Source organism: Solea solea, chromosome 6, assembly GCF_958295425.1.
Source record: "Solea solea chromosome 6, fSolSol10.1, whole genome shotgun sequence".
Lineage (NCBI taxonomy): Eukaryota > Metazoa > Chordata > Actinopteri > Pleuronectiformes > Soleidae > Solea > Solea solea.
Window position 1 is genome coordinate 19,532,608 of NC_081139.1, and position 11,949 is coordinate 19,544,556.

An 11,949-nucleotide genomic window follows, 5' to 3' on the forward strand; every position below is an offset into this window, starting at 1 on the left:
GGGCAGGATGGCATGTAACTGTGTACGCGTGCTGCCTGAATAAAAGATGCTGACCTAGATGGAAATCTGCCATTGGTCACTTAATTTGAGCTACATGTGTGATTGGCTCATGTTGGCTCAAATTGAGCTGTCCAAGTGACATGGAAGAGTGGTCCGTGTGAGGAACATGTCATAAGCTTTTAGTTTTTGCAAAGGAAATGAAGAAAGTGACGCATTTTAAATCAACTTTAAGTGGGTTTTTTTTGCTCATTCCTCATATCAGTGTCTCATTATGGGCCATATTTGCTTTTCTCTGCCTATAAAAATTGTTTTCACCTCCGGGCTCCATCCCTCCAGAGTCACAAAAGAAAACACGAGAAAGATTTTTAGCTGCTTGATCATCGTCTTACATTACACAGTTCACTGATGCAGATTCATGCAGTGTGCCAGCACCAGACCACGTGGGACTAAACACAGTACATATGTCTGCAGGTCTGTGAGCATGAATGAACCCGAATGAAAGGGTGTTTTGTATCAACACTGTACTGAGCCCTTCTACATTATTGATATGCAATTTGACTGCCTGCCATCAATAAATTATTAAGGAATTGAAAATTGTTGAGCCGGGGCTTGACAGCCCTGCATCTCTTTGGCCGCAACAGATGAATGAATGAATGAATGAATGAATGAATGAATGCAGCCGCGTGATTGTCAGTAACTGTTGAGCCTTAAACTGCACGAGTGAAAGGAAAAAGTATTAATTCTCCTCTTCTTTTTTCCAGGTTTTTCAAAGAACTCTGGGCTATTTAGCTCCCGTCACATGTTATGTAATATTCCAGCTGTGCACTGGAATAGTTGTCTGGTTGGGTTCAGTGATAGGTGGATCGTCCCTGGAGAAACAAGGGAGGCTGCATCAAGATGCTTGGAGATGCCGAGTCATCCTTTGGACTGGCAAAGAGTCGGATATTGAAGTTGCAGCCCAACATAACAAGTTATCTTTCACACAATATAACACAAATGGACCTTTATGCCCAGTTCAGACCTGGTATTAACCAGTTCTGAACTGATATCTGTCCTAAGTGATCCAATTGTATTTAGGCTGCTTTATGTAGAACTGTTCACACGTGGATGTGTCACTAAACCGTGTTTTTTAATCCTAAAGTTTATTGTTTAGGGTTAGTTTTTATTGAAAATACTGGAGATGATTGCACTGCAGTAGATAAAATGTAGATATAGGAGAGACAAACCATTAATGTTAAAAACTGGTCACTGAAGTTATTTTTGTTTAATTTGTTATCACTAAGCAGGTGTATTTTATCAGATGTAGGAAAAAGATATCAGGTAAAATATATGGGACAAAAAAATCAATCAAGTATCGGCCTGATTTCTAATAATCAGCTTCGGGCATAGAACAATTCAGTCAAGCTCTTGACTCCTAATCCGTCTTCCCTGTCCTTTATTCAAAAAACAGAGTGTTTGCTAGAAGAAAATGACGTTTTTAATAAATCTGTGTATCCGTGACACATATCTGTGTAAATCTATGTGTCCACTGTCCACAGACTGTGTGTGTATGCGTTTTGAAACACTTTTACTTTGAAATGTGCAATATCACCCTAAATATTTTTAATGATGGATTATCAAGATATCATTTTCATTTCTAATCACTAAACAGTTCATTTTTCCCAAAATGTTGGGACTTTTCTCACTTGACCGGCCACCGGCCCCCTCCTGACCAGAATAGGTGTTCACTGGCCCCCAAGGTCATTTTGAGTTTGAGGCCCCTGATTTAAATACACGATGGACATAATATTGTTAACACTCAGGTTTTTACTTTAGGTGCAAAAACCAGGACGTACAAAGATCTTCTAAGATTTGAAAGTGTGAGAAGTGGCTGTTTCATATTTAAAGTTTGATTGTCACATGCATTGCAGCCACTTTATTAGACTTGCTCAACTGCCCGTTAACACAAATATCTAATCAGCAAATGACCTCCCCAATTTAACACAAACAGGAGAAAATGGAGTCAAAGGAACTGGCTGCCTATAAAGGCAGAAAGGTGAATGAAGTGAGTGGACGTGGCATGGTTGTTAGTGATCTGATTATTTCAGAAACTGCTGAGGTATGGGGAAATTTCACACACAAACATCTCCAGGTTTTACAGAGAAAAAGAAAAGAAAAAAGAAGCCCAGTGAGCAGCAGTTTCTCTGGGCAAAAATGACTTTTTGATGCCTGAGGTCAGAGGAGAATGACCACACTGGTTTGCGAGGAATGAAAAGCAACGGTAACTCTCATAATAACCACTCATTAAAACCAAGGTATGCAAGGAGACCGGCTCTGATGTCACATCCTGAGACAAATGGGCCACAGCAGTGTGTGTCACTGCTGCCACGTTATTAGGTGTCCTGCGTACACAATGAAGCGGCGTGTGGTGAGTGTACAGTGCAGCCTATGGCTGAACGCAGTTTTGCTGAACACAAACAGACACAAAGGACAAAATGGGGACAAACAACACACAAGAGGCAGGTGGAAAGAAACACAAGGAAAAACAGGGCAGCAGTTCCAACCCTAACACCTATTTCTTTCTTCCGAGTAAACATTTTGTTACATTACGTCACACCTGACCCTCATATTTAACACACATACACACAGAGGTAACAGGTGAGTCCAAACCTGCAGAACAACTGGAACTCAATGAGGACATTTTTATCAATACATTCTCAGTCGTGAAGGAAACTATTCTGCAGAAAATGAAAATGATATTTTGTCAGTAGGACACTGTAAATGTCCAGTATCTCTATGACCTGTTATTATCACAGGACTTCTGGGATAATAACATGTCTGGAGTATTTATCTTAAAGTTTACATGTGATCCAGGCCAGAATGTCATCATAGAAATTAGTTTGCTGTTGTTTTTTCCACTTTTTTTTTATACCCCTACCACTTTTTCATTGTTGTTTTCTTCTTAGCTTTACAGAGTTTCACGCGACTTGTCCGTATATGTTTTTCACGCTCATAATTGAATTGTTTTTAACAGATTCAAACTACAGTCCATTTATTTTTTAAACAGATTTCCGCACAACATTCAGCACAACATTCACCTTTGAGAACGTTGGATTCTTCACCGCATTCTTCAGTGCAATGTTTCCCAAACTTTCTATTTGGGAAGCAACTTTTTAAAGATGGCAAACTTTCGTGACGGTCGGTCCAAAAAGAAAAACTTCTAGGACCCGAATGTGGGTTCTGACCCAGTACTATCACTAATGGAAAAGCAAAAAAAAAAAACATGCCGGGTCGAGCCCTGCTGGGACTGGGTAGTGGAAAAGCACCACAAGAAGCGCCCAAGGTTTCAGAAATGACTCCAACTGCTCTAAGAACACCTGGTCATTTTGTCGTTTCATGGGATAAACACTCCTCGTCTCCGCCCGCACCTGTGCTGCTGCTGTATACACACAAACGCTCCCTCAGTCAGGTCTGATAGTTATGACTGACAGAGCTCAAATGCTATAATCAGTATCAGCTGATATTGTCTTTAAAATGTATCATCGATAGCAGCAAACACACAAAGATCCCCCGATGTGACTAATGACTACAGCAGCACACTGAAAAGGCTGCAACCTCCTTGACTTCCACGCGTGTGTCCTCTGCAGCTATAATATTCTTTTTATGCTTATTTATTCTGCAAAATGAAGAAAATGTATATCTACGTACATCTGCTGTGATGACATGAGTATGTAAATCATTATGTTAATGTCCTGTTAATGACCTCTGCAGTTGGACGCAGGGAAATATATATATATATATGTATAAATCTATTTCACCATATATAGGGATTATCTGCAATCTTCTATCTATCTTGTCTTTAATGCACCATGTCGTTATTTTATGTATTTTACTCATGTACTGCCTTGTGAAGCACTTTGTGATTCCATATCTGTGAAAGGTGCTATGTAAATAAAATGTACTTACTTACTTCTTCCTTACCTAAAAAGTTCACTACCCTGCATCCAGGAAAAGTGCCCGACTGTTCTGTGAAAACATAGAAAAACACTGTTTACAAAGACAAACATGTGTTTCACTCCATTAAACACACAGGAGCTAGAGACACAGTCAGGCCTGTGATGTTATAATATTAAAATGAGAGTTGTGACTCTGACAACAGCGAGCTGCTCTTTCCACATTGAAATTCCTCGGTGATGTCCACTCTGCACCATCAGCCTCTCTGGCTAAGCCTCAGGAATACCAACCAGCTGACAGCACCACACAGTCTCTCTCGCTCTCATTTTTTCTCCTTCATCTGTGCTCTCTCTCTCTCTCTCGCTCTTTCTGTTGACAGCATCACCATTTTAATTCTGGGTATGCAACTTCTAGTTTTTTTTCTTTATTTCTTGCATGCAGTGAGGAGCCAGCACAGAGCAAAGGATGAGGGTTATAAAAATTAATTAAGAAGAAAGTAAGGAGAAGAGGTCTGGGGAGAATCCGCCCCTAAACTCCCCTCTCGCCCTCTCTATCTCTCTCTCTCCCCCCTCTCTCTCTCTCCAGTGGACAGCTTGTCTGTGTTTACAGGATTTGTCTCCCTTTGATTCTGATTATTAGCTGCCAATGGACAACCCAGGACCTGAAAGCTGCCGTGTTAAAGACAGGCAGAACAAGATGGAGGAGACTCCTTCTCCTGCTGCAGCACATTTTGGGTTTGACATCAAAGTAAAAACACTATAGCTGGGTCGTATAATGGAACCACGTTACAAAGCATTACGAGATGCACGCATGTTCCTCATAGCCATGTACTTTATATATTGTGATTTATAGCCATGGTTCTCAAACTGTGGTACGTGTACTACCAGTGGTACACAAGCTTCCTCTGATGATGCTTGGTGGAAAATCAGAAATACTGTTCTACTGTATATACCAGGGTATGTGAGCAGAGTCTAGTGTCACTATACCAGTGTGTGAAGTATATGTGAGGAAGAGGAGGATGATGAGAGAGAAAAGGATCTTATTAGGAATAAATCTGCCTCCTGTGAAAAGCCTGTAGCTGACATTGCTCGACCTATTTACACAAAAGTTTGAAAACCATTGGTTATTATATTTCAGGTAGTCGTCAGGATGCACTAACCTTCATTCTTTTCTTTGGACAAGCGTAACTTTGTTTGTTTATGTTGACAGTTTCGACTGCACTTCCTGCAGTCTTCCTCAGAAGAGTGTTATTTCCAGACAACCAGACACCCCGCCCTCTGGGGGTTGCACCGTCACTCCAACCTGAATAAAACAACCTGGCTAGAATGAACGTTTTTGGACTACTTGAATCCAATTTTTTGCTCTGAAAATTAAACTACCCTGAGCCAGGAAAAACTTTGGTGTAAATTGTGTATTTACTGGCAAACTTTATTAGGTACACTGGACAGGAGTGGCACTGATTTGATTTGGTCCTATGTGTACATTCAGAGATGGTCTTCTGGTATTGTAGTTTTGAGTTACTGTTGCCTTTCTTTTATCTAGTCTTATGCTGCTTTTCCACTATACAGTGCCAGTCTGCACGACTCTAATAGGTTTTGGTATAATTTTCCGTAACTAGTACCTCAACATAGGCAGCTTATTAGCAGCTTTTAGCAGTTATTTTCGGTATACTGAATCATTGGAATCACTGAATTAAAAGATTAGCACACAGAATCGTTCAGTACTTCCTGCATAGTGCTGTCTCTAAATACTCCAGACTCCTCTTAAATATTGAGATTTTGGAAATTTCCTTTGCTAAATGTTGGAGATTTACACACGTTTTCAGGATTTTTAAGTATTTTTTAGGAAAGGCAAATAAACTGGGCCAAGTCGAGTTGTGCTGGAAGTGTATAGTGGCAAAGCGCCATTAGTATGGTCATTCTCCTGAGCTTCAGCAGGTCGTCTTGACTAGGTCTACGCGACGCACCGAGTTGCTTTAGTTTGTCATTTATCACAAAATAACAAATATCTTTCGCTGAAAATGGAATTTCTGTTTTTAAAAGTGTCAACAGTGAAAATGATTGATGTTCATCTTTATATTAATTAGAAGAAACAGTCAAATATGACTGTAAACAATGCATTTATTTTTAATGGGAGGAGTTTTTTGTATTATTTAAATCCCTTGGCTACTTGACTAACTGCATTTCCCTCCATACTGAAAGCTGAAGCGGCCACGTGTGAACGAAAAAAAAAACGCCTTGAGAGAGTGTATGAATGATTGAATGAGAGTGGCGTAATTAATATTTTATCTTTGTCATAACACTGTTATGACTATCCAACATAGGGATGACCTGACATGTGACAATTCTACATGGACTGAAAAAAATCCATATAAAATACATGTATTTTCAAAATAAAAGTCACACTACAAAAGAAAGAAAAAAACTAAAAAGACAAATGAACAATACATAATGTCAGTGAAACACAACATATTTTTTTTTTAGGTCCAATTGGACTGCCATAATCTTAATTTTGTTTAAAGGTGAAGTGTGTTAACATTTAACAACATTTATTGGTGAAGTTGCAGTTGAGTCTCCCTCACCTCACCCTTTCCTGTGTACCCTCCAGGCAGCATCAAAACAAGTGTGATTATTTCATCTTAAATTACTGTCAACTGAAAATGATTTCACCAAAATTTTACACACTGGATTCACACTTTAAAACTAAAACGCAACACAGCCAAACAGGTTTGATTGGCTAAAATGTTATATTCTATTAAAGTATATGAACTTAGAAGAACACATTAACACAGCTAATGTTTAATCCTTAAATGTATTAAAGATGGACGTTAATAAGTAAACATGAGACAAGAGGGTATTCTGGACACATGACAGTCATACCATACGCTTTACAATATGCATCCTGTACATGACAGGAAGTTTGAGGGTCTGTCCTGGATATGGTGTGTTAGGAAGTATAGATGTCTCTTGTTTGACTAAATGGTGATATTGTCCAAACTTTATAGATCATGGGACAGTATGGTATATCCGGACCCGACTTGTTTTTCAAGTACGTTGCTCCATGGAAACAGTAGAAAGGCGGGTGTCGGAACATGTGATGCCTACAATGAAAATGCTAAATAATCTATATAAGGTTAGTTTTGCTTTTCTGGGGCAGAATTGTTCAGAGATTCGGCAGGAACACATTCTCCTGAGCTGCTGCAGAGCTTGGTCTGATGCCTGACTTGTAACCAAATAAAATCCCTTTGTTCGATACGAGTCCTGTGTCAGAGGGGTTTCTTTCTACACCCTCAACTCATCACCTATCGTTCATAAGAAGAAAGAAGCCTGACACTACGACATTACCCTCAAACATTTTTATACAAATGTATAACCACTTTGTCATTTTTGGTTTTCTTTGGAAAGAATAAGAATATACGTCATATGATGCTATGAACACTGGGACAAATGAAAACTGTCACACCAAATAATTTTCCAAGAGGACAGGAATTGGGCTTGTAACGAGAGGGTTGCCAGTTCTAATCTGGGAGTGTGTCAAGGCAGTGTCCAGTACAGGTGTGTATAAAAAGGATGGATTAAATGCAGGGGTCAAAATCTCGATCTCATGATAAGTGAGTGTGTGTGAAAATCACAAATTCGAATTGCAATTCACAATATTATTGTCATAACTAAAACCAACATGGGCTTTAAACTCTTAACATAAAAACTGGAAAACACAGTGAAATCACTTAGATTGTCAGAAAATGAATATACTACCTATGAGTACAGTTGTGTTCGTTCAGGCGAGGTGGTGCTGGACCCATGAGCAGGCAGGCGAGGACAGAAAGCGGTAACAGTTTATTGATGAATGGGTTAACAGATGAGATGGACTAATGCAGGAACTGGAGATGAAGAAGGTGAAAGTGGCAGCGTGTGCGCGGGAGGAAGTTCCCGAGCACTCGATAAACAAGATATCGTCAAGAGAGCCGTGACGTTGGCATACAGAGGTGAACCAGGAAATAAGGAGGTGCTTGATTAAGGGATTGGGAGCAGGTGTGCTCCTGCCACAGGTGAACTGATTGCACGCTGAGACGAGTGCAGGGGGGAAAAGGAGGAGATGTAGGCGGAGAGGAGGGCGGAGCATGACAGTATTAGTGTTTAATTACTTTAGAACGAAAGTCGTGTAATTTTAAAATAATACATATGTACTTTAGCTAAGGGCCGTGTTGCTTCACGCAGGCGCATCATGGTTTTACAGGAGCCTGAATGGGACAAACCAGCCAGAAACCTTTAAGAGTTCAAATTTTACACATGAACACTGGTTAATATTAATTAAATAAACATATCCCCGTCTCGCTCTCTTTTTTTTTTTACAGGGACAGATGATCTTTGACAGATTCTGATTCAGCCTCCTGTGCTCACACCTTCACGAGGTGTTACTCTGTAAATGCAGAGGAGAGTAATCATTCTGCCTAAATGGTGACATGCAGTGTATGTGTGAGTGTCGAGCACCGTTCGAGGGCTCTTACGTCTGTATTTGTGGGCTGAGTGCTTATATTACTTCAGACTGTTCATGCAGAAAACCATGCACCGCACTACTTTGATATCCTTTCTGTCATATTCAGTGCTCGAAATGAGTCCTTATGTGGCAATACAAAGTCCTTCTGTGCGAATCTTCCAAATTCTCTGGAGACCTCAAACCTTACTTTTACTCTTTCAGTTGCCATGGATACCTCCGGCACGGCAGCTGATTGGAGGCAACAATAAACTCGGCTCTTCCAAGCCTTTGACAAATTTGTCTCCAAATTGACGATCTGAGAGACTCCCTGTATCTTCTCTCACATGCTGACACACACATCGACTGACGTGTGCACACACACACACGCATACATGTAGGTAAACTCAGACTGACGCGCGCACGCACACTGACATTGGGCGTTGACAGCGGAACGGAGATCAATGTAATCTCCTGCAGCACAATCCAAAGCCACTGTCATCATCTATCTATCTATCCCAGTGGAACAGTCGAAATGTGTGAAATCAATTCTGCATTCAATTAAGGAGCAGCCAGCCACAGCAGTCTGACTCTAGAGGTGACCCCAAGTATGCAGCCCTCAACGTAGGCCTAATCTCTGGATAACAGCCGGGTTCCCACTAAAGGCACCACACTGGGACAACACTGTGTCGTGACTGTTTCTGATGAAGAGTTGAACTTTTAACCCCTTAACTGCACAATGAAAGTCCCAGTAAAGTGATGACTTATGGTGATTTTACAATAAAGCACGACTCAACTCCTTTTACTTGTATTTTCCATTAGTGATAGTACCTGGTGCTTTTTTTGGTACCTGCTCTGGCGAGGTTCCAAGCGTGCTGAGTCGATACTAAAATGTGACGTCGTCAGACTGCCGGCCACTGATTGGTCAGAGAGTGTCGTCACTGGAAGAGTCATGAGTGCGACGCCCGACACAGGAATCAAAGCGAACATTGCCGAACTGTAGATCAGCTAAAAAGACTTAAAAATCCTGAAAAACATGCATTAATCTCCAACATATAACAAAGGAAATGTCTAAAATCGCAATTCCTAATGGAGGAGTCTGGGTATTTAGTGACAGTACTGACTTTGTGAGCCGAATCACAACCCGTTCAGCTGTATTTCCGTTCAGATACTGTGTCAGACGGAGTCTGTGTTCCGGTCAAGCAGGGAGTACAGAACTAATCTTTTTAATGAAGTGATTTCACGTCGCTAGTCTGTGTGTTTGTGTCGTGTAACACCACAGTAGATGGCCGTGTTGTGAAGACTCCGCCCACACTGAGGAGGTACTACAGTATGAAATAATGGAAAAACGATGTGACTGATACCAAGCCGAGTAGAGTCAAGCCGAGTCATGCTAGAACTGTGTAGTGGAAAACCACCACAGGAAAATGTGTTCCTAACCACCTTACCAAACTTCCATCCATCTATTCATCGTCAACCTCTTTTTCCTCCACGTGAGGGTCACAGGGACGCTGGTGCCAATCCCAGCTGACCAACTACTCCATCACATGACCAACACATAGAGACAAACAACCATTCACTCTCACACTCACACTGACATTCACTTTAAAGTGTCCAGTTGACCTCTGCATGTTTTTGGACATGGGGCCACACGGTTGGTGTAGTGGTTAGCACTTTTGCCTTTGCAGCAAGAAGACCCGCGTTTGCGACCCGGTTGGAAAAAAAAGGGCCTTTCTGCATGGAGTTTGCATGTTCTGGGTTTTGTCTCCGGGTGCTCCGCTTTCCTCCCACAGTCCAGAAACATGCAATATGGGGATGAGGTACATTGGACGCTCTAAGTAGACCATAGGTGTGAATGTGCGCGTGAATGGCTGTCTCTATATGTGATGGACTGGCGATCTGTCCCTATGTCAGCTGAGACCATCTGTGACCCTTCTGTGTAGGATAAAGCGGTAGAAGATGAATGTGTGGGACTTGACCAAACTTGAATGATTAAAAAAGTTGTTTTTGGTGTTTCTGTATGGAATGTTCTCTCTCTCTCTGTGTTTGAGTGTGTGTGTGTGTGTGTGTGTGCGTGGGTTTTCTCCAGGTTCTCCGGTTTCCTCCCACATGTCCAAAAACACTCTAAATTGCCCTTGTCTCAGGACGCTGAAGGAGCCGAACACACACACACACACACACACACACACACAAACACACGCAGACATTTACGCTTCAGTGGGGACCAAAGTCTGCAAACGTGGGTTATTTGTACAGAATATTAACGTGAATGCTCCTGTTCAACAAACAACCACGTAGAGACATGATGTTCACCTGCTCTAGTCTCAGGAAAAGTGTGAGTCTGTGTCCAATGGAGGACTTCTGTCCTCTCTTCCTAATGCTCTGCCACACACACACACACACACACACACACACGCACACACACACACTCAGATGTATGCTATGCATCATCGAATGCGTCTGGGATTACATAAATTGATGAAAGGATGTAAGTGCAGCCTACATCCACAGAACATCTGTGGTTAGTTTTTCAAGAAGTTCAGAACAACCTACGGTACCTACTGAGGCCCTTTAAAAAGTGTCATTAGATTTCCTTCCTCCTGCTTGTGAAGTACGCACTAAAAAGAGAGAGGAATGTTTGATTTGATTGTGTTTTTATTTTGGATGAAAGCAGCGCTTCAAATATAATCTATAATAACGTATCTACAGATAAATTCAGTGGTCAAATCCAGATTTTTTTTCCAGCGAAGGTCAAGCCTTTCCTTTCTTTTAATGATTGTGAGAGGGTCGTTTATGCTTTCACTTCGACTAGACTGGATTACTGTAATGCCCTCTGTGCCGCCCTGTCCAGAGCGCTGCTGCACGTCTGCTGACTGGAACACACAAGCGAGAGCGCATCACTCCTCCTGTGTTGGCATCTCTGCACTGGCTCCCAATCTATTTTAGAACTCATTTTAAACTAATGCTGTTTACTTATGAAGCCATCTTACCTCAGTGATCTTTTACATCCTCATTCACCGACACGATCACCGAGGTCTGCAGAAAGGTCTCTTCTTGTGTTACAGATTAAACTTGTGGAACTAAACTTCTTCTCCTTGGTGTTGTTCCCTCACCATGTATAAGAGCTGGCAGTTTTAATGTTTTATGTATATTTATATTTATATTGTTAATTGACTTTCTGTGTTTTAATGGTTTTACATTCTGTTTTATTGTTACCATTTTCAGTTTACATTGTCTCACATCCTGTCTATTTTACATATTTTTATCTGTGTACAGCACTTTAGTTGGTTCTTAAATCTGCTGTAGAAATACATTTGGATTGGATTTGGGTTGGAATCATTTCCAAGGCTGCTCTACGAGATGTTCACTCGTTCTCGTGGGAGTTGAGTGTTTGTTTCTATAGTGCAGGGGTCAAACGCTAATGACCTGAGGAAGTTAAACTTTCTGAGGAAGAGCAACTCATCAGTAGAGGTGTATCGATATGAGCTTAAAATTCTATCACAATATTCAGTCGTTATGTCGCAATAACGACAGTTTTCAAAT